At 38.1% G+C, this 24,608-nt stretch overlaps 3 long non-coding RNA genes across 3 annotated transcripts in view; 1 reads left to right on the top strand and 2 right to left on the bottom strand.

Annotated features, from left to right (window-relative positions):
* Nucleotides 1–2,507, bottom strand: part of LOC134346789 (uncharacterized) — a 45,568-nt gene extending 43,061 nt beyond the window's left edge. The window contains exons 1-2 of the long non-coding RNA XR_010018031.1: nucleotides 2,437–2,507; nucleotides 1,873–1,948 (exon numbers count right to left, since the gene is read on the bottom strand). This is a non-coding gene — a long non-coding RNA (uncharacterized LOC134346789). The remainder of the gene's footprint in view (nucleotides 1–1,872; nucleotides 1,949–2,436) is intronic.
* The window catches only part of LOC134346794 (uncharacterized), a 153,000-nt gene that overhangs the window by 58,934 nt on the left and 69,458 nt on the right, over nucleotides 1–24,608 (bottom strand). The gene's annotated exons all lie outside the window — the stretch shown is intronic.
* The window catches only part of LOC134346783 (uncharacterized), a 50,293-nt gene continuing 26,021 nt past the window's right edge, over nucleotides 337–24,608 (top strand). The window contains exons 1-2 of the long non-coding RNA XR_010018027.1: nucleotides 337–1,031; nucleotides 1,166–1,223. This is a non-coding gene — a long non-coding RNA (uncharacterized LOC134346783). The remainder of the gene's footprint in view (nucleotides 1,032–1,165; nucleotides 1,224–24,608) is intronic.

The raw sequence follows: 24,608 nt of genomic DNA, 5'->3' as shown, positions 1-24,608 counted from the left end.
AGATCTAAGGGCACAAATGATGGTCGGTATGATGGGACAAGCTTTCAGAGGATGATACAATTCACAGCATTTAATAAAAGGCATTTGAGCAGGTGGTTTGATAAGGAGCAGAGAGAGAAAAGTGCCTAATGTTGTCAGACAGGATAAACACCACAGTTGGCATGGATGAGTGGGGCTGCAGATCCCATTTTCTATGCTGTACTACTCTGTGACTGTAACTGCCGTCAAATGATATAATTATACCAGATCCAGAGGCTGAGGCTGCTCCTTGCTATCTTAAAATATCAAAATTGATTAGTCTTGGACCAGCACTAAGCAATCCAGCCTGTGTTCTTGTGGACACACTGACTTAGGAAAGATAACTCTGTTGCTTCTGCTCACACAATTGAATGTTTCTGTGTTTGGTTGTGCTCTCTGTCTGAATCGCAGAGTTTCACCATGCATGGTTGCATTTATGGGGCAGCTGTGTGCTGGGGCAGATTTGAAGCCACGTGCTTCTGACTCAGAACATGAGTTAATATGCAACTTCAGAAACTGAATCTAGGTTGACGTTTCAATGCCACGTTCTCAGAGATGGTTTTTGGATGAGACATCAGTTTGGGTTTCATTAGTATGGTCCAGATTTATTTTTCAACAGAAGAAAAAGATGATCTGACCTTCTTCATGTTGCACTTATAAAAAAAACTAAACCTGGGCTATATGAAATCTAGTTGCAATGCTTTTTCGATGACAATAAAGACCACTTTCAGAAGTGTTTGAAAACTTGTGAGACAACTAAAGCCCAAGAGAAACACACTTTTCCATTCAGTGTCCTGGAAATTATCTAGGTACAACAAAGTGCTGAATAGTATGATCCAGAAGCCTTTTCCAGTCAGATTTCCAGTTGACTAGTCACTGTTGAAGCCAATCCTGCAAGTTTAATTCCTGTCAAGTTAGCATTGCAACAGCATGCTAATCACATTATAGGACAGCAACATGAATGTGTCTGAGAGATGTTGACTGCCATTCAGCCAGAGCTAAAGTGATTTCAGGTAGGATTAGAACTAAAATAGAATGATGTAAAATCTGCAAAAGAATTGATGTAATCATTGGGTCAACATAACTTTGACCAAGGTTATGATGATTTCTGTCTCCTGGACTTATGTTATTTCTGGATTGCTTTCAGAACGATAAGGAACATTTTTATTCCTTTGTACAATCAACTGCAGCAATTTAAATGGCATGTAAGTAAACCCAGGCTTTCTGCATCTTGCTCCTTTTATTCACTTTTTAACCTTTAATTGCAAAATGCCTTGTTTAAAGAGTGATGAAACTTCATAGCAAACGTAAATTTGTTAGATTCAGTCATTCATTGGTGGTTGTGTGAAAGATTGTTTAAAATAGTGTGGACCTTATTTTTAAAAAAATTTCAAGAATCACAGTGAACTCACATTTATTGCAGTGGTCAATAAGCTACATAGCTAGAGGTGTTAATTGAGACATAAAATTTTAGGTGCTTTTATTTAATTACTGGTGCTTTGAACAAATATTCAGAAAGGATATTTGGCCTTTGTGGACAGTGCCAGTTTGCAGACATTACAGATAAATCAGATGAAACAAAAATTCATATTAGAGAGAAAACACAAGGAATGTGTTTCCTTTTAAAAATGCTGGAAACCTAGCAGGCCTGGTAGCCTCTGTGTATGAAAAATGAGTTAATGTTTCAAATCAAAAATTTTTACTTAGAACTGGAACACAGCGGTAAAACGAGCTTTATGAAGTGGAGCGAGAGTTGGGGTGTCTGTGGGGGAGGAGGAAAAGCAAAAAGGAAGATTTGTGATAGAATGAAACACAAAAGAAATTAAGTGGAACAAGAAAATTCATGTTACTTACTGAAAAACCAACTGCTCTTCACAGCAGTCATTGCCTCAGCACAGCTGTTAAACTCGTAAAGTCAAAGCAGTATTACCTTTTAAATAAACATGCAAGAATTATTCAAGAAATCTAATATCCCCTTCTTAGATTCCCTTTATATTCAGCTTACGCCCAGTACTGCAACTTCTCTCTTCCCCTTGAGGATGATATAATTATACATATTTAGATTACATGACTGAAAAAAACCATGTGCATACAACAGTTAAAGGAAGTAAGACTGCATGACTTAATAGCAGTGCGTATGTATCTGTTAAAGGATGTGGTGAATCTTTACATGTTCTTGTAATTGAGACCTTACATGACAAACTACTGGTTACATACAGAATTTACGATATTCATCGTAAGTGCAAAGTTATTGCTCATTTCCAGATTCAGATGTTTGTGGTGTGGAAAATCATTTCCTACAGTAACAAACTTGCATCAGTATAGGCAAGTAAGCCTCAGATTTCAGAGTTATTGGACTCTCAATTGTCAGTAAAGTGAAGGGGTGAGTTGTTAACTATAAAATCAGGTGGAACTTACCAATAATCTGCTCGTTGATTTTCAATTGGTTCAGCCAGGATGACTTTGCTTTTGACCTCATTACAACCTTGCTGCATAGATGAACAAAAAACTTGTGGTGTGTTAGACCATCTTTGACAGCAAGGTCACGTTGAATTGCTTGTATGATAAATGAGCTCTGGGAAAGCTGAATGGTACTGGGGGAAATCCATCCCATGCCGTGAATCATATTTAACATAAAAGTCTGGAACTGGGCTATGAATCGTATTTGATAAATGTGCATTTGTGTGCCGTCCTTAGAGAGCTGTGTTCTGTTCTGCTCTATGATGGAATCCACTACTTTTAAAATAATTTCACCTTGGAAAGTGTTTTGTTTGAATAGCACGTTATTTATTTTGTCTGTATCTGATGATAGATCTAATATTTTTAAATGATAATGTTTCAAAGTTCCAGTGTGTTTGAACATTATTAGTGTGTACAGCCCCCACTATCTGATAATTGGTACAGCTAAACATAGAACAGTACAGCACAGGAACAGGCCATTCGACCCACAATGTTGTGCCAAACCAGCTCAGAAAATCAAAAGCACCCAAACACTAATCCCTCCTACATAGGTCATGTCCATATCCCGGTATCTTCCTTACATCCATGTGCCTATCCAAATGTCTCTTAAAAGTCTCTAGTTATTTGCCTCTACCACCAAACCAGGCAGTGCATTCCAGGCATCCACCACTCTCTGAGTAAAAAAACTTACCCCTCATATCCCCTTTGAGCCTAGCCCCTCTCACCCTCAATACTAGCCCCCTGGTATTTGAGATTTCAATCCTGGGAAACAGATATTCTCTGTTCACTCTATCTACGCCTCCCATAATCTTGTAAACCTCTATCAGATCTTCCCTCAGCCTCCAGTGCTTCAGAGAAACCCCAAGCTTATCCACCCTCCCGTGATAACACATGTCCTCTAAACCAGGCAGCATCCTGGTAAACCTCTCCAAAGCCTTAACATCCTTCCAACCAGAAATGTATGCAATACTCCAGATGTGGCCTAACCAGGGTTTTAGAAAGTTGCAATATTACCTTGTGACTTTTGAACTCAATGCCTCAGCTAATGAAAGCAACCATTCCATAAGCCTTCTCAACTACCTTTTTGACCTGTGTAACCACTTTCAAGGAGCTATGAACTTGGACCCCAAGATCTCTCTGCTCAGCAACACTGTTAAGGACCTTACCCTTAGCAGTGTACTGTCTCCTTGTATTTGCCCTACCGAGGTGCAACACCTCACATTTATCTGGGTTAAACTCCATCTGCCATTTCTCAGCCCATACCTGCAACTGATCTATATTGTCACAAACACGAGGAAATCTGCAGATGCTGGAATTTCAAGCAACACACATAAAAGTTGCTGGTGAACGCAGCAGGCCAGGCTGCATCTCTAGGAAGAGGTACAGTCGATATTTCGGGTCTTGACAAAGGGCCTTGGCCTGAAACGTCGACTGTACCTCTTCCTAGAGATGCTGCCTGGCCTGCTGCGTTCACCAGCAACTTTTATGTGTGTTGATCTATACTGTGTTGTATTCTTTGCCAGTCTTCTACACTATCCACAACTCCACCAATTTTGGTATCAACCGCAGATTTACTAACTCACCCATCTATATTTTCATCCATGTCATTTATATACATCACAAACAGCAGAGGTCCCAGCACAGATCCCTGTGGAACACACTAATTACAGACCTCCAGCTCAAATAGATCCCTTCAACCACTACCCTTTGTCTTTAAAATGCAAGTCAGTTCTGAATCCAAACAGCTAATTCACTGCAGACATCATGCCTCTTAATCTTCTGGATTAGCTTCCCATGAGGAACTTCGTCAAACGCCTCACTAAAATCTATGTTGATAACATCCACTGTCCTACCCTTATCAATCCCTCTTGTCACTTTGTCAAAAAACTCAGTCAAGTTAGTAAGGCCCAACCTGCCACGCACAAAGACAAGCTGGCTCACCCTAATTAGGTCATGGGTTTCCAAATACTCATATACCCTATCCCTAAGAACTTTCTCCAGCAATTTCCCTTCAACTGATGTGAGACTCACCGGTCTATAGTTCCCAGGATTTTCTCTTATTCTCTTCTTGAGGTACAACATTAGCCACCCGCCAGTCCTTCGGGACCTTGCCTGTGCTAGAGAGGACATGAAGATACTGGTCAAGGGCCCAGCAATCTCATCTCTTGCCTCCTTCAATATCCATCAGGTCTTGGGGATTTATCCACCTTAATACTCATTAGGAGACCCAACACCTCATCTCCTTGACCTCTAAACATCCTGATGTATTTAGACATTCAGCTCTGATCTCCAGGCCTTCCATATCCTTTTCCTTGGTAAATACTAAAGCAAAGTACTCATTAAGTATCTCATTCACATTCTCTGCATCCATGTAAATGTTCCACCTTTATCCTTGAGTGGTCCCACCCTTTCCCTAGTTACCCTTTTGGTTCTGATGCATGTTTAGACTGCTTTAGGATTCACCCTAATCCTACTTGCCAAGCACTTTCCATGACCCCTCCTGGCTTTCCTAATCTCTTCTTTAGTTCTTTTCTGGCTTCTTTATATTACTCATGCACTTCATTTGATCCTAACTTCCTGAGCGCACACCAATTACTGATGGCCCCACAGTCGTGCCTGAAAATATTAGCAGAGCAACTGGTCAGGCATCAACAACTTATTGTGCTGTCTTATGATCCATGGGATACCCACATAGCATCTAATTCCCAAAGAGAAAATATACAGACTCTTCCAGCCTTCACTTTGGGTGCATATTGGCTTCAGCACCACAAAAATCCTGAGTTCATCATAATGGAGTCAGTGATGCGTATCCCTAACCTACCGTTCATTTTTCCTTTTAAGCCAGGTTTGACACATTGATTGCTGTGGTGGCAGAGAGCCGGTCCACAGATTTGTGATTTTCCATCTCTGATTAATGCTTTCCAGTAATTGACTACCACTGTTGTGTAGAGTTCCAATATCAGGATGTCTAAGCTCATTAATTTCCCAAATACTGTAAATACAGTGCTCAGGATCAAATTTGTGGCAGAGCTCTTACAAAGGAATGCTTTGTCCTTAGTTGAAGCACACCATCCTTGCAAGTGGTTGAGTCAGATTGACTTTGGCCCTCTGATCAATCAGTCAATCCTTTATTTCCTTTTCATGACATCAGGATGTCACAGAGTCATTTTATAGTCAATAAACTACTTATTTAAGTCAATTAGAGTGCTGTATGACCCTATTAAGCTTGTCAGGGCCTGTCCTTGCTGGGAGGAAAACTTCTTGTAGAGGAGCATCAACAGTTCATAACTAACATTGTTTAAAGAGAGATATTTCCTGCCAGTTGTGTGGTTTGAGGTTACTTTCCCCAAAATATTCCTCCATCATCTCAAAGTTCAGCTATTTTATTATTATTCCATGGGTAGGTATCATGTTCGTGATCTCCTTCCTGTTTCAGCCACGTGCTGTTCTGTTGGTAGTGTGAGGTTTTCATCAAGGTACGGTGAACCAATCCTTAACATTTAGAAATAATGAACAGCCCCTGCATCAGAGATGCTGAATAAAACTACTTAAGCATTTGGCCCACTCTCCGAAGAGTTCTCCCTGTGAATACATGGAACAGTTACTTGCTCCACAGTATGTTGGAGCTTCCCAGTGCAGATGCCTGCACAGATGAGAGATGCTGTGCTCTGGGTTAGAATCCACTACTACTCCCCCATCACTGATCCAACAAGAGTCTCTGTAAAACATAAACACTTCTGATTTGAATTATTTTATAGAATCAACTCCTGAGAATCCAGCATTCTATTACCAAAAATAGGACATTGTTCCTGCTTAATTTAAAAATAACACATTGATTGGAAAAAAATTTAAAATATATTGAATGGAAACATTTATTTCATATCTGGTTGAACTTGAACAAATTGACTTTTATGAACTCATGAGATATGAATTTCACTTTTTAGACCTTGATTGAAGATTTTCCCTGGGGAAACTGCTTAATGAAACAGTTAGGTTCTAACTTTTATATATTTCACACAAGCTAGTTATGAAATGGTGATTCATCTCCTGACATCTTTCTCCCTTCTCCAAGGCACAAAGCAAAGTGTGGTACTCTCCTTTTCCCTGTATGAGTGTAGCTTCAATAGCACTGGAAGCCTAACACCACGAGGACAAAGCAGCCTGCTTGATCAGCAGTCCATCCAATCTCAAACAGTCTCTTCCTGTACCACCCATGCACAATAGCTGCAGTATAAAAATGCACTGCCGTTCATCCCAAACCCACAAAGTCTGATACCAAGTAGAATGAGGCCAGATGCATGGGACTTCCCCAGTGCAGGTCCCCTGACTTGTGAATAGTTGCTGTTCCTTCATTATAGCTGGACCTGAGCAAACATCAGCAGAGGGGGTACCTTCACTGAGTCTGCAGCAATTTCAAGGCAAGTTTAACGTATCACCTCAATCATTTAGTTCTTTCTAAAATGAGATCCGGAACTCTGCCTTTTTAAAATAATAGTGGGGGGGAGGGGGGGGAGGGGGAATGTCTCCCCTCCCCCCCCTTTAAAATAATAATTACTTTGTTAATCTATATGATTCTCTAGATTCTTCTACTTTTTACATTCCAACACACACTTTCTAGGGGATATGCAAAGGGGAGATTGGGGTAAAAAGACTATTAGAGGAAATCGGTGTTGTGCAACTAATTTTAGATTGCTACTGATGAAAATTAATTGTTGGGTAGGAAATCTAAAGTATGTAATGAGTGTTTTTATATACATATATAATACTGCATAAGATTATTTATATTATGAAGTGCCATCTGATCTATATTTTTCTGTCAAATTTTTACTGATGAAATACCTTGCAAGGAATATTTCTTTGGCTATGTACAGTAAATGTTTGCAGTGTCATGGCCATCAGCTGTACCTAGTTTGTAATATTCAGTTCCATCAAAGTCAACAGAAACTTTTCTATTGGTGATGACCAAAGTCACAGTTCTTTAAATTATTTATAGGACTGTACTATGTTTTTTTTAATATTAACAAAGATGCAAAAGGTCTCAATTGCACAAAGCAGAGTGGAAATAAGTTCAGATAAAACTAATGGTTTCTAACTTCCAAAAATTTGTTAAGCATCAGGATTAAATGAATGGCAATTTTTAACTTTCAGAGCCTTTGTTCAAAAATGTCTTTGCCCTGAAATTAATTAATAACATTAGTCCTTATTTTTGTTCCTAAATCTTTGGTTATACTGTATTTATATATCTTTTTCTTCATAAAATGTGCAGAGTTGGAGTGTCTGTTCTTGTACATCACCACTTCATACCCAAAATTCCTCAAACTTCATTCACTTAAAATATTTCTCCAGAAGCTCAATCTCCACACAGCTGAATGTGCTCAGCTATCTTACATTTGTGTGCTGTGCTATAGCTCTGACATAGGCACATGTCCAAATACAATTCAAATGCATAAAGCAGCAAGGGGGAGGGCCAGAGACAACACATTACATATGGACCTTATGTTATTCTTATCATCTGCAGACCAATTTATGTGTGTGTTTTAAGTTGGGGAATATTGTCAGAGATTAACATTAAACTTTCTAAAGCCATGTTAAAAAAGCACAAGACATTTATGAAAACTTAATTTCAGCTAAGATTTTTAAAACATGTCTTGAGAAATACTAAACGGACTCCTCCCTACCAGCCCAGCTTGTCTGGCTATAGTTCAAGAAAATCCATGCATCACTTACTTTGACTAAACTAGTTTCCCTCATGCATTCCATATGTCCTTAAAACAATAGAAATTAATTTTGTACATTTTTTTAATTTCTCAAAAAAATATTTATTTTAAAAACTTAAACTTCAAAACGCATGCAAAGAAATAGAGTGAAATTGATCTGGGCCAGCAACACAAAATGGACAAGGGTAGGATGTCATCTCCCTGCCTGATTTTTATAAGGCCATAAGGAAGAAGAGAATATCATAGGCAATTGCTGGCAGCAAAGTTCCCCTTTCAATACTCCAATTCATTGAACTGCAGCACTTAGGCAATCTAATTAAAGACATGTCAAAAATAATTAAGTTCCTTCCTTTTCAGAATGTTCTTCCAGCACAAAAACAGAGAAGGCAGAACTAAAATTAATGTTGCATTGGGACTGGATAAGGAGTAATGGGTGAGATTGCAAAGGAGGTGGCAGGCAGCAGGGATTTCTGTGGAGATTATCCCCCTGATGCAATGACTTAGCTTTCCAACATTTCCATAGCCTTCTGCCAAAGGCTTGATAGAAGAATGATGGAATCTTTGCAGAGGTCAAACATCCCTTGAGATTTGTAATGAAATCCATCCCAGATGTGCTAAAAGACTTAGTCGAGAGACTAAATGGAAGTAACTTGAATAATTCTCAATTCATTTTTATTTTACAAGTTAATGGAAAATAGTAATCAAATTTCATATTAATGGCTAGGAAGTATCTTGCATAATAAATAGAGGGAAAAAATTACACTGCTGAACAGTATATTGTTCTCATTTGGAACATAATGTATGTTATTAAGTTATGCTAAATTATATCATGATCTACATCAAAACTGGGACTGATCAAATCTGGCAATGCTTGCAACAAAGGATGTAAAGTGTGCAAAATATTCCATTCAGAAGCTTTATCATCTGTCATACTGACAAGCATGAAAATTGTCAAAATTGACATTATTCCATGATTAACTGGTTAAAAAAAAGAATCCAATTCCTCTCCTGCCCCTTACATCCCCCAATTGAGAAGAAACATGTCATGCAACGTATTTTATCTGGAAAACCAGTTTAAACTGAGTTCCTTCTTTTTTTTGTTGGGAGCTGTTAGCTCTTCCTTTTCAGGGGCAGATGGCGAATGGGTGAACATCTGTAGAAATTCATCCAGCATCTGCCCTTGCACCACTATCCACAATTTTGGCAACTTTCTTCCTTGTCTAGCCATTCTTTATATTCTTTCCAGCAACACACACAAAATGCTGGTGGAATGCAGCAGGCCAGGCAGCATCAATAGGAAGATGTACAGTCAACGTTTCGGGCCGAGACCCTTCGTCAGGACTTTCATATTCTCTCATATGCTGGAAAGATGCATTTGGTGGTAGTATCCCATTAAGGTGCTACTCTTGCTCAAATCTTACCCAACTCTCCCCCCCCCCCCCACTATTCGCTTTCCACAAGGATCATGCTCTCCCTGATACCCTTGTAAGGCTGGCATTTAATTGCCTAGTCCTAGGTGTCCTTAGAAAGATGGTGAACTGCCTTCTTGGACTGCTGTGGTCCTTGAGGTATACCCACAATACTCATAACTAAAGGTTGAGAAGCAGGATAGTTTAGTTGCATCATAAATGGGTCTCACTTCCCAGATAGAATCTTCTTTAAATATTAGGTTTGAAATAATTGTAGGCTAGAGATGCACTCATTGTTGGCTAAGCTGAAAATTAAAAAAAAATCATTGAGCTTGTTTTAAGAGTGGAGGAAATTACGAGGCCAAATTAGGCCACAACTGGATTGGAACCAGAATCAGCAAAGTTTTGGGTGGCTCCCCATTCAATTGTCCACTTGGTTGAAATATGGTATTTAAGCCAACTTAATTAAAGACATGTTAAATATAAAGTGTTAATATTTAAAAATGTATGAGTGGAAGTGATTCATCATGCTTCAGATAAAGTATTTGATCTCTCCTACTTTAAGTCTGCTAGATTCCTGGCCAGAAATGATCATAAATTCATTACATTTTCTTCCTAAAAGCTAAGTTTACCTTTGTCCTAATTTTACTTCCATATGGCTGCCTGCATGGATAGGACACAGTCTGATCACAAACTGCCGAAATGACTCAGTACTTAGTAGCAAGGAGATAAGGTGAGTGAGATTTATTCCTCGTAGTTCCCTCCCTTTCAGCAGGGGAATGCTGATGCTGCTCATGTTACTGCTTTATAAATACCCATATGTGAAGACAGTGTAAAAAAACTTCCAGTAAGTTTTTTTTCCTCCCTAAGGTGCTTAGATTTCTGCTTTGTATTTACAAGCACATTAGTTCAGTTTGCAAATAATGGCCTTCAGCTGTATTACATCAAAATGATCTAAGAACTGACAAAATTCTCCCTCTGAGTTGAGACTTAGGAATTCACACACATAAAATTCTAGTATGCATCTTCTAACAGTAATTGTTTTATAACTAGATACCAAGATGAAATTGCTAAACTGAACATACCTCACACAAAAAAAAATGATGTTTGAAACCAAAAAAGATGAAAACAACAAAAAAAAAGAGGGAAATGCTCAGCAGATCAGGCAGGGTTTGTGGAGACTATTACAGAGTGAATGGTTCAGATTAATAACCCTTTGCCAGAAATTCTACTGGTCATTTACTTGGAATGTTAGCTCTGCTTCTCTTTCTGCAGGTGTCACCTGACCTGCTGAGGTTTTCCAGCATTTTGTAATCTTACTTTAGATTTTGGGAATTGTGTAGATAAAATGCAAGGATTAGTGAAATTTCCAAAAAATAGCTTTCTTTTTCATCATCTTTGTTGCTAATGAACATGAGATATGTGTATGGGTTTCCACAGCAGACAAACTGTATTTGGTTAACAGGGAGCAGATCTTAATAAATATGGTTGATTTTAAAGTTTTATATATACATAAATGAAAATGATATATGAAATATCATGAAGTTTCAAAATTTCATAAGTTGAAGCATGATTGAAATTACAAAGACACTGCACAACGCAGTATTTCCCAGCCAATTAGAATAAATTCCTGGAGACTTTTGGCTCCCAAATTTGTAAACGGTGAAGTGTTTACAGCTGCATAGCTTTGATTGTGGGGAAATGTAGGCTAGTGCTATACAATGGAACTTAAATTTGCTTCTGTTTGCATCAGTCCTCGAAAAACATGCAAAATTCTGGTAGGCACTAACAATATGGGTGTAACCTTTGGGGTGAAAATGGGAAACACGAGCGGTTTGGCAGAGTTTGGGCCTCATCAGCTCCCTTATCACTGGTTTTGTGGCCAGTCCTCGAACCCCAAAAATGATGCATTTATTACTCTTGATTGCTTCCTGGGCTAAAACAGTGGAGTCTATCTCTGTGGCCTCTTATTCTGGTAATCAAACTAACAGCAATAAAATAGTGATAGTGCACGCTTAATTCCTAACTGACGATGAATTATAAACAAAGAGAATTGAAATTATGGTTTGTCTATTTAGCATCAAAGTGCAATCTAATATAATACAAGGGATTAGGACAAAGCTATCCTAAACTGGAAAATAAAAACAATTCATTCACTTTTAGCCACCAACATCTTAAGTGAACTGCATTTGAACTGTTTGTTAAACATAGCTACTGCTAGAGCTTTGGTTTATGCACATTATGGTAAGCAGTCTTGCCCTAACATCTTCCTTACATAGTCAGAACCAGACTAAGACGCCTACAGGCCACCAGGGACAGAGTCTGTGTGCATACTGAAGTCTCCAAATAATTTTTCCCAGCAGTTAACAGAAAGAAATTTCTGCTCATACAGTGCAGGACAGAGAGACTTCAAATCAATGGAGACTTGAAAGGAGTGGTGATGACGAAGAGCTTGATGTCATTATAAACATGTTTTCGAATTGCTATGAGGGTGTGAAATGCTGGCATTGTGTGTAAACCTCCAAAGCAATGCACTATAGAAAACATAGTTGAACTTTATGCATACACTATACTCCAGGCAGGAACATGAGCGGACTGAATAGTCTGAACAATAAGTAAAAGATATTTTTCTTTAATTCTAAATTCTGCATTGATTTGCACTTTTCTTAGTGGCAGAGAGAATTTTGGAACAGACAATTCCAGACCGTTATGTGGAAGCATTGGAACGGGTACAGAGGAGATTTACCAGGATGCTGCCTGGTTTAGAAAGTATGCATTATGATCAGAGACTAAGGGAGCTAGGGCTTTACTCTTTGGAGAGAAGGAGGATGAGAGGAGACATGATAGAGGTGTACAAGATAATAAGAGGAATAGATAGAGTGGATAGCCAGCACCTCTTCCCCAGGGCACCACTGCTCAATACAAGAGGACATGGCTTTAAGCTAAGGGGTGGGAAGTTCAAGGGGGATATTAGAAGAAAGTTTTTTACTCAGAGAGTGGTTGGTGCGTGGAATGCACTGCCTGAGTCAGTGGTGGAGGCAGATACACTAGTGAAGTTTAAGAGACTACTAGACAGGTATATGGAGGAATTTAAGGTGGGGGCTTATATGGGAGGCAGGGTTTGAGGGTCGGCACAACATTGTGGGCCGAAGGGCCTGTACTGTGCTGTACTTTTCTACGTTCTATGTTATTTCTTGTTCTTGCACTTACGTTCATGTTTCCAGAGGAAGGGAGTAAATTTTGTACTCTGATGAGGTAGTCTACACTGAAAGTAAAAAGGAGATGGAACTAAATTAATTCATTAAAACTCCTGCTAAAAGGAAGCCTCTTTTTTTGCAATTTTGCGACTTTGCACAGATGCAGTATATTTTAAGAGGCAGGCAGCTGCTTGGTAAAGCTGACAGAAATGGTATTATGTGAGGCAGTCCTGGAACTAACTATATCAGGTTAGGTGCATCATTTAGAGATTTCAATGTGTTCAACAGCCCCAGCAGCAAATTCCAATGAAGTGGCAATTGAGAACATTTAACAAAATTCAGTCATACAAGATCTATATTGACACAGTCATACAGAAATGCCTTAATGCTTAATTAAATAGATTTTAAAAAACAGAATGTCATTCCTGAAAAAGTTTTTAAAACTGGTAGACATACTTAAGATTGGTGTGAACTATGTCACATGAGCCTTAATTTTGTGATCTAGTATTTACTACCTTGCCTGAGTTGTCTCATTGAAAGATTGGTTTTAAATATTTAAGGGCCGGAGGAATCTTAGACCAATTAATCTCTGATCTAGTTTGTGCAATAAAAGGAAAATAAATACATATATTGACAGGCAGCAGCCAGTTAAGGGACGTGGACTTTGACTTTTATTATTCATCCTTAATTGACTTTGAGATGGTGATTCACCTTAAATCTCTGTTGGCCTGATTAAGGTACTCCCACATTATTAGGTAGGGAATCCCACAACATAGCTCCAGTGATGATAAAGAAAATGAAATATATTTAATTGTCAGGATAGTGTACATATGTAACGGGGCGAACCAACAGATCGTCACATACCTAAGGCTTTGCAGCACCACTTCTTGGCAGAGGTTGTTGCTCTTTGGAGAAGTTGTTGCAGAAGCCTAGGGAGGTAATTACAGCATATTTTGTAGAAGATGTGAACAGCTGAGGTGGTGACGGCATACCGTACTGAACATTTGAGTTTTTAGACCTGAAATCCTGCAGGGAACTCCTAATTTCCATGTTGTAGGGGATTTGGGGAATCGGCAAATGAACTTGTTCACTATAGGAAAAACAGTCTTCAATCTCTGCTTGCAATCATAGTATTTTGTGGCTGGTCATTCAGAGTTTCCAGTAAATGCTGATTCTTAGAATGCTGTTAGTGGGACATTCTGTCTGGAGAAGTAACACCATTAATACTGAGAGAAAGTTGTTCAACACTGAGTCTGTGGCGAGGAAGGCAAATGTTAGCATTCATTTCAAGAGGACTAGAATATACAAGCAAGGATGTAATGTACTTGAGCCTGAAGACACAAACTTAACAACAGCTACTTCCATTCTGCCAACACACATCAAAGTTGCTGGTGAATGCAGCAGGCCAGGCAGCATCTCTAGGAAGAGGTGCAGTCGACGTTTCAGGCCGAGACCCTTCATCAGGACTAACTGAAGGAAGAGTTAGTTTATAATGTTAGAAAGATATGACTAAATAAGCAGGTCATATAGTAACATTTATTGATACAGAATGATAAAAATACATGAACAGTTAATATAATTTGTCAAAATATCAAGGGATAATGTGATTGAATAGTTTATTATTTGGATTAATTTATAACCTGTCAACTACCTTTGCTAACAAGCATGACCATAGCTCTGTAACATGACAAAACCGGTTTGGATTTCAGTACATTGGCATCTGCTTCCCTTTCACTCTAATTGATGATATTCAACACTTTAATTCGATTTTATGCGCAGATTCGCTGGTTGTGGTGCCACTGCATGGACATTATGCTATTTTTTTTTCCTGTCAGTCTACTTAGTATCAAGTAGAATAGGAAGTAAATCTTTAAAAATTAATCAGAGTCTGCATTTCACTTTGAGATGGGTCACATACATTTGCCAGTTCTCTGTGTTTCAACAGATAAGACTGTAAGACCATAAGATAAAGGAGCAGAGTTAGGACATTTGACCCACCCAGTCTGCTCCTCCATTTCATCATGGCTGATCCAATTTTCTTCTCAGCCCCAATATCCTGTCTTCTCCCCGTATCTCTTCTAGCCCTGACCGGTCAACAATCTATCAACATCTGCCTTAAATATACAAACGTACATAAAGATTTGGCCTCCACAGCTGTCTGTGACAAAGAATTCCACAGATTCACCATACTCTGGCTAAGGAAATTCCCCCACATCTCTGTTCTAAAAGGATGCCCCTCTATTTTGAGGCTGTGTCCTCTGGTCTTAGGATCTCCAACCATAGGAAACATCCTCTCCACATCCACCCTATCAAGGCCTTTCTCTATTCAATTAGTTTCAATGAGGTCACCCCTCATTCTTCTGAATTCTAGTGAATACAGGCCCAGAGCCATCAAACACTCTTCATATGACAAGTCGTTCAATCCTGGAATCATTTTCGTGAATCTCCTTTGAACCCTCTGCAGTTTCAGTACATCCTGTCTAAGATAAGGGGCCCAATACTGCTCACAATACTCCAAGTGAGGGCTCACCAGTGTTTTATAAAATCTTAAAATTACATCCTTGACTTTATATTCTAGTCCTCTTGAAGTAAATGCCAACATTGCATTTACCTTCTTCACCACAGACTCAAGTTAACCTTTAGTGAATCCTGCACAAAAGTCCCTTCACACCTCAGTTTTTTTTTGTACTTTCTCTCTTATAGTCAACCCTTTCATTTCTTCTACCAAAGTACATGACCATACGCTTCCTGACGCTGTATTCCATCTACCATATCTTTGGCCATTCTCCTAATCTAAGTCCTTCTGTAGCCTCTCTACTTCCTCAAAACTACCTGCCCTTCCACCTATCTTCATATCATCTGCAAACTTTACAACAAAGCCGTCACTTCCATCATCCAAATCATTGACATGTAGCGTAAAAAGAATTGGTTCCAACACAGATCTCTATGGAACAACACCAGTCGCCGTCAGTCAGCCAGAAAAGGCTCCCTTTATTCCCACTCTTTGCCTCCTGCCGATCAGCCACTGCTTTATCAATGCTAGAATCTTCCCTGTAATACCATGGGCTCGTAGCTTGTTAAGCAGCCTCACATATGGCACCTTGTCAAAGGCCGTCTGAAAATCCAAGCACACGACATACACCAATTCTCCTTTGTCTATCCTGCTTGTTAATGCTTCAAAGAATTTCAACAGATTTGCCAGGCAAGATTTTCCCTTGAGGAAACTATGCTGACTACGGCCTATTTTATCATGTGCCTCCAAGTGCCCTGAGACCTCATCCTTCATAATCGACTCCAACATTTTCCCAACCACTGAGGTCAGGCTAACTGGCCTATAGTTTCTTTTCTTCTGCCTCCTTCCCTTGAAGAGTGGAATGATATTTGCAATTTTCCAGTCTTCCGAAACCATTCTAGATCCTAGTGATTCTTGAAAGATCATTACTAATGCCTCCACGATCTCTTTAGCCACCTCTTTCAGAACTCTGAGGTGTACACCATCTAGTCCAGGTGACTTACCTACCTTCAGACCTTTCAGCTTCCCAAGAACCTTCGCTCTAGTTATGGTAACTTCACACACTTCATACCCCCTGACACCTGGAACTTCCACCATACTGCAAGTGTCTTCCACAGTGAAGACTGATGCAAAATATTTATTCAGTTCATCCCCCATTACCACCTCTCTAGCATTGCTTTCCAGCGGTCTGATATCCACTCTTGCCTCTCTTACACTTCATGTATCTGAAGAAACTTTTGGTATCCTCTTTCATATTATCGGCTAGTTTACTTTTGTATTCCATTATTACCGTCTTAATAACTTCTTTGGTTGCCTTCTGTTGGTTTTTGAAAGTTTCCCAATCCTCTAACTTCCCACTAATTTTTACTCTCTTTGGCTTTTATGTTGGCTTTGACTGCTCTAGTTAGCCATGGTTCTGTCATCTTTCCTTTAGAATACTTCTTCCTCTTTCCGATGTATGTGTCCTGTGCTTTCCAAATTGCTTCTAGAAATTCCAGCCATTGCTGCTCTGCTGTCATCCCTGCCAGTTGTCTTTTCCAATCAATTCTGGCCAACTTCTCCTTCATATCTCTGTAATTCCCTTTACTCCACTGTAACATCTTCTCCTCTCAAATTTCTGGGAGAATTTAATCATATTATAATAATTTTCTCTTAAGGGTTCTTTTACCTTAAGCTCTCTACTCAATTCTGGTTCATTGCACAACACCCAATCCAGAATAGTTGGTCCTCTAGTGAGCACAACCACAAGCTACTCTAAAAAGCCATCACATAGGCATTCTAGAAATCTCCCCTCTTGGGATCCAGCACCTACCTACATATTGAAGGTGCCATGACTATTGTAACATTTCCCTTTTGACATGTATTTTCGGTCTCAAATAATCCACAAATAATCAAATGCATCTTTATTTTATGGCTTTGTGTGCAAAAGGTTTAGGCCACTGCACAGGAATTATGCTTGAAGTTTATTGTTTAGCTACCAAATCTCTTGGAGGTGACCAGGTTGAAGCCATAAGGCTTGAAGATTGCAAACAGGCTAAAGATATGGATTGTGGATCACCAAGATTTTTAGTGGCACCATTAGTTTTGGCTACCTTTTTATATTTATACTCAAGTTCGTAATTCTTTTTTTTTATATATAATTTTAATTAAATTTTCAAAAATACATGAAAAGATAAAATCTACCCCCCCTCCCCTTAGCCCTCCCCCCCCCCCATATGTAGTCCTACCTAAAAGAAAGAAAGAAAAAAAAAAGGAGCCGCCTGGGTATTGGAAGGTTTCCACATGCTCCATGGGATTCAAAATAAATTTGGTATAATTATTCGTTACTTTCCCCAAGTAACCAAATTCTTTGTCGGAGCACTTAAATATGACATCCTATCTTTTGTAAATAAGGGCGCCAAATATTCAAGAATGTTACATAATTATCTCTTAAATTATAAGTAATTTTTTCAAGTGGAATAGAACTAGCCATTTCATTATTCCAACGATCCATGCTTAAATACGAATCAGATTTCCAAGTAACTGCTATAGTCTTCTTAGCTACTGCCAGTGCAATTTTTATAAATTCTTTCTGATATTTATTCAATTTAAGTTTCGGTTTTATCCCTTCAATATCACCTAATAGAAATAATACAGGGTTATGTGGAAGTTGAATTCCAGTAATTTGTTCCAATAAGATTCTTAAATTTATCCAAAAAGGTTGAATTTTAAAACAAGACCAAGTAGAATGTAAAAAAGTACCAATTTCTTGATTACACCGAAAACATTTATCAGATAGATTTGAGTTTAATCTATTTATTTTTTGTGGTGTAATATATAATTGGTGTAAAAAATTATATTGTACTAATCTAAGTCGAACATTTATTGTATTTGTCATACTATCCAGACAAAGTCTTGACCAATTTATTTCATCAATATTAATATTCAGATCTGTTTCCCATTTTTGCTTTGACTTATGGGTTCCTTGTTTAATTGTCTGTTCTTGAATCAAATTATACATACAAGAAACAAATTTTTTAATTTTTCCTTTTTGAATTAAAATTTCAATTTCATTAGCTTTTGGCAAAAACATTGTTTGACCCAGCTTACCTATCAAGTAAGCCCTTAACTGAAAATAACAAAAGAAAGTATTATTAGATATTTTATATTTATCCTTTAATTGTTCAAATGACATCAATATACCTCGCTCAAAACAATCTCCTATAAATTTAATCCCCTTTTGGTACCAATTATATAAAAGTTGATTGTCCATTGTGAAAGGAATAAGTCTGTTCTGAAACAAAGGTCTCCTTGCTAATAGAGATTTCTGCGTTTCCTTATCAACATTCATCTTATTCCATAGATCAATCAAGTGTGTTAATATAGGAGATTCTTTCTTTTCCCATATCCATTTAGATTCCCATTTATATATAAAATCTTCAGGTTTATTTTCTCCTATCTTGTCTAGTTCTATTTTAATCCATGCTGGTTTTTGATCATCGAAAAAAGATGCAATAAATCTAAGTTGATTTGCTTTATAGTAATTTTTAAAGTTTGGAAGTTGTAACCCTCCTAACCTAAATTTACATGTCAATTTTTCCAATGATATTCTTGACATTTTACCTTTCCAAAGAAATTTTCTCACAGATTTATTTAACTCTTGAAAAAATTTCTGTGGCAATTGTATTGGTAATGTTTGAAACAAATACTGTAATCTCGGAAATATATTCATTTTTACAACATTGACTCTACCTACTAATGTTATTGGTAGTATCATCCATTTGTCAAGATCTTCTTGAATTTTTTTCAATAGTGGTAAATAATTAAATTTATATAAATTTTTTACATCACTATCAAGTCTTATACCTAAATACTTTATACCATTTACCGGCCATCTAAATTGGGTTACTAATCCACATTGACTATAGTCTCCTTTAGTAAGAGATAAAATTTCACTTTTATCCCAGTTTATTTTGTAACCTGATACCTTCCCATATTCATCCAATTCGTAATTCTTAAGGAGAGTTTAGGGATCCTTTTTTTTTAAAATTGTAGATGAAAAAGTTAATTCTATGCGTTGAAACATTTATAAGATAATCCTGTATGGAAAGGAAGACACACTGCGCTGGAGGTGGCATTTGTTTACATGAAATTGATGCTGGGAAGCCAGCCTGAATCTGGACCTTGGGTTTCATTGATATTATTTTGGCCATTTGTTACTACCGTTTGTGCTGCTACAGTTGATTTTTTTGAGCATAAACACCTTGTTAATGAGGGAGGTCAGAGAATAGCCAGGCTGATTCAAACTGACAGAAATATAACAGTAGCTCAAATAACCACGTGCAACAGAAGAGCACCGCTGAATGCACAACAGGATGAACCTTAAAGTGGATGAGCTTAAGCTTCAGAAGACCATAAACGTACTCAGTGAACATTTTATTAGGTTCAGCAGGTACCTAATAAAGTGGCCACTGAGTATAAATTGATGACAGAAAAATTGGAGGGGGGGGGAAGAGGGAGGGAGGAAAGGAGGAAGTTTATAGACATGTAAAACAGAATAAGTTACAGGGAAATAATTGGGGGAATAGGGTGATAGGATTGTTCTGAGAACTGGCAGAGGATTGATGGGTTGAATGGCCTCCTATGTCACAAGCAAAATTACTAAATGAACAGTGGAATGTTTAACTGTTTGGCCCAAGCACAGAAGGTCAGTGGGCTATGTTCCAATTGGGATACGTCTGGTGAAATGCCATATATATGATTCCTTTCTTTTTAAATCTTTTTATTGAATAAGTATACAAAAGGTAAGCCATATAGGCACTAATACACTGTGAGAATATAATAAAATTACAGGAGATATTAAAACAGAAAAGAAATGATACAAACAATGTAATTTAAACATAAAATAATAAGGTAAGATAATAGTATACTAATTTTTTATATATATATCTAAAAATAGAAAAAGAATCAATAGAAAAAGGAAAAAAAAAACCCCAAAAAAACCCACCGTGCAACTAAACTAAAAGCAAAACAAAGCAATGGGCTAACTTGGAAACAAGTAGAGTTAAAAGACTTAAAATCATGTCCTCAAACCCGACCTCCATTAAAAACAGTAGAAAAAAAACAAGAAGGGAATACATATATATGATTCCTAGCATCAGAGGAACAAGTTAAAGTAATGATTATAAGGAGGCTAGCAGACTGAAACTAAAAATCTGGCTACTATATAAACAAACATGAAAAATTATGTTAAGATCTATTCCAAAATAGCAAAGAAATTCCACATTCAGATCTAGGAGTATTTTAGTAACAATATTCAAAAGGATTTAATTTCAGTGTTAGGCTACTATGAATTGTAGGGAAAAATAGATACCTTATGGAGGGGCCTTCAGGGGGAAGGGGCAAACGTGAGGCAATATGACACAATATAGTAAACAGATTAAACCATTAAACAAGTACCCTTTACCTCAGCCCAACTCTAAGCTCTTAAGAATAAGCTGTTTATGTTGAAAATTGAAAGAAAAACAGCAAAAGCTGGAAATAATCCGCATGTATTCTAAGGAGTTCTGGCCAGAAACCTGATTGTACGTGGTCTGCAAATGCTGATTGACTAGCTGTGTTTCTCCAGCATTTTCTATTCATGCCCTTTGGCAAGCATCTACTCAGTCTGACAATATTTTCCAAGTCTATTCATTACTTACTCACTCTATTCACTGTTCCCTGGGTACAGAATAGCAGCTATTGACTAAGCAGCATTACTTTTCATCTGCCTGCTTCCTTTTGCCTGGCTTTTTAAAAAAATATAGTTCAGCATTTTTTTAAAAACTCAGTCACAGGATGTGAGCATCACTCATTTCCAACTGCCTTTCAAAATATGTCAGAAAATATTCTTGAGCTGCAACAGTCCTAATGGTAGAGGGCTCCTCGTTTGCTGTTAGGTGGGAGATTCCAGAATTTTGAGGCAATAAACTAACTAATGAATGAAATAGCCGGGATGATTTTTAACTTGGAGTTGGCGATATTTCCACAGCCTCTTATCCTTACTCTCCTGGGAATATCAGTCAATGGTTTGTGAAAATCCTTCAAAATAGCCTTGATGAATTTTTGCAGTGCATCTCAAGGTGGGAGGCAAAGCAGCTGCATTAGACTAGCAGTGGAGGGAGTGGCAGTTAAATGAACTGCTTTGTCTTGGCTTGAGCAGCATTCATTCAGGCAACTGTTCCATTATCCATTTGACTTGCAGGGAGTTGCCCATTGCGAGATACCAGCCTCCCTCCCATACAATATTTATGAAGGAGATCCTGCTAAATTTCTGGAGAATGATTCCCCCTCCCCCCCCCAATAATGATGTTGAGGGAAATTCAGAGAAGGTAATAGCATTAAATGTCAAAGAGAAATGGCTATATAAACAATCAGCTGTCCTCACAAAGGCTAACATGTACATTTTGAATATATGCCTTTGCCTAGAAACTGTCAAACTCTGAATGGAGGTTTTCTTCATCCTCTGTAGAGAGGCTTACCAGCAATGATCCTGAGTAGTTAGTCATAGAACAATACAGCAGGGATATAGGACTCTCGGCCCAAGTCCGCGCCCACTACCATGTCCATACATCTTGTCCCAATAGCCTGCTTTTGGCCCATATCTCTAAGCTCCAACCCTGCATTTACCTATCTAAATGCTTCTTAAATGATACTATTACACCTGCCTCAAGGAACTTGTTCCATATATTTACCATCTTGTGTGTGAAAAAGTTACCCCTCAAATCCTTTTAAATCTTTCCCCACTCATCCTAAATCTAGGGCTCCTAGTTTTGGACTCTCCCACCCTGGACAAATAGCTTACCAAGGCCCATCATGATTTAATTAACCTCTATAAGTTCAGTTCTCACTGCTCTAGGCCAAAGACCTAGCTGAGACAACCTCTTTCTATAACTCAGGTCTTCTAGTCCTGGCCACATCCTTATAAGTGCAACCTCACCAACAACTTATAAAATTGCAATGTCAGCCCAACTCCTATACTCAACCCCCTGAGTGAAGTCCAGCATGCTAAGTGCCCTTTTCTACCCTGTCTACCCATGATGCTGCTTTCATTGAACTATAGACTTGTTCCATTACAGTCCCTTGTGGCTCACCATTTATAGTATTAGTCCTACAGTCTTTTGCCTTTCCAAGATACATCACCTTACATTTATCTGTATTGATCAGCCCACTTTCCTAACTGATCAATATCCTCCTTTGATCTTCAATAAGCCTCACGACCAACAGCACAACCTAACTCCATGTCATCTGCAAGCTTACTAATCAAGCCTTGTGTGTTAACATCTAAAGCATTTATATATTTAATGAGTAATAAGGGTCTTAATGCTGACCCCAGCAGCACACCACTAGTCTCCAGCCTCCATTCTGAGAAACAACTTCAACCACCTCCGTCGGCTTCCTACCTCTCAACCAATTTTGAACCACCTAACTAGCTCTCATTGGATTGCATGGGACCCCATTATTATTATTTTTTTTAAATTTTTTTTTTAAGACCAGCCTACCTTGCAGGACCTTGTTTGTTCCCAGTTTATGTGACAATTCTTCCATGTGCATATCAGTGAAACTTCTCTAATCCCAAACAAGCAGCTCCTCCTTGAGTATGACATGCCTATAGGTTTCTGTTTCTTTTGCTGGTATCTGAAAGATCAGGCATGATTTCATTGAATGGTAGATTAGCATTAAGAGGTCTACACTTCCTCTACATATAAATTATCATCAACTCCAGCCTGAATGTTGTTTGGATTCTTCTATATAGAGGCACAGGCAATTTAATAATCTGGTAAATTAATAATGTAACCAATATCTCTGCACTGAACAGTGCTGGGATGGGAATTATTGAGTTGAAACCACAATAACCAACCAACTCAGTGCGAGGCATGTCTATACCCCATACAGCCTCCCCACTGATATCAACAGAATAAAGTTGGTGATATTAAACTCAGTCAAATCATGTAGCATTGTCAAAAGCCGCCTGTGTTCTGCTTATATTTGGACCAGGCCTGTAAAGAGCTCCTGGCAGAACCTAGATTGAGCAACAGTGGACAGGTTTCGCATGACTGCACTGTCAGTAGCATTCCCGTGAATTCCACTTACTTTTTAATTCTACCCTTGCAACTGTGTCACCAGGTGTAGCAGTACCTGATAGTTTGAGAACCATTGCTCTGAATTATTTGAATGCTTTCCTGGCTGGTATCCTATTTTCCATCCTGGGTAATTGGAGAATGACCAACCTCTAATCAAATTCTGGTTTGTGAGCAGATAGAATACCAGTTTTAAAATGCTCATTACTGCTTTGGTCCATATCTGTAATGTCCTGCAGCTATGCAGTCCTCCTATCTCTGGACTTCAATTCTAATCTCTTGCATTTCCCTCATTACTGCTGATGGCTATGCATCCAATTGCTTATTATTGGAACTCCCAAATCAAACTCCAACCAATCATTGCCTTGTGGCTTAATGACTAATGCGAAACACAATTTGATACTGAGCACTTAGTGACTACACAAGGGGAACTATGTAATTGCAAATATATAACTGCACAATGAATATTACATTACATTCATATCTAATGCTTACATATGAAGATCCAATCACACTTCTATATACACAGCAGCATCTAATACAATGTATTTTAGAAGAGTTTTACTTTAAAACAGAAAGACATCTGCAACTCAATGTTTCACATTAATCAAAATTCTACTCTCACAGTTGCTTTCCCTGCATCCACAGTAAAGCACTTCTTGAAAGCTACCATTGTTTTAAAAAATATCCAGGCTCAAGGTGACCAACATTTGTAATAAGGTGAGTGCTGTTCACACAAGACAGGAACCATGACATTACTGAAAAGAATAAGGAAAACTTGGTTCAAAACTTGTTAATTTGTCTTAATACATAATTGGGATTTAATGAACTTCGATTCGGTGCTCTCTTGGAGAGCATTTGCAGGACAGCCCCGAAACAATCCAAATATCTCATCTGGAAAATCATAAAGTAGGACTGACCTTTCTTTATAAATTCCTCACTGGATTATGGCAACAGATTACATTCATACATATTATCAGTAGAAATATCTTAACCAACATAATTATAAAAAATGACTGCACCATCATAAAATAGACTAATATTAGAACTATCTGGGTAACTAAGTTCTCCCTGCAGAGCAATGTCAACTAACAGTGTTTCAATTCTTTCCAATAAAGAACTGTATTACATGTTCTTAGCTCCTATAAAGCGTTCAATTATTTGAACTATTTGTCAGAAACACCATACTCAATAGA

The sequence above is a fragment of the Mobula hypostoma genome, chromosome 1 (genome assembly GCF_963921235.1).
Source record: "Mobula hypostoma chromosome 1, sMobHyp1.1, whole genome shotgun sequence".
Lineage (NCBI taxonomy): Eukaryota > Metazoa > Chordata > Chondrichthyes > Myliobatiformes > Myliobatidae > Mobula > Mobula hypostoma.
Note: the sequence above shows the minus strand (reverse complement) of the source record. Positions and strands in the feature narration are given on the sequence as shown.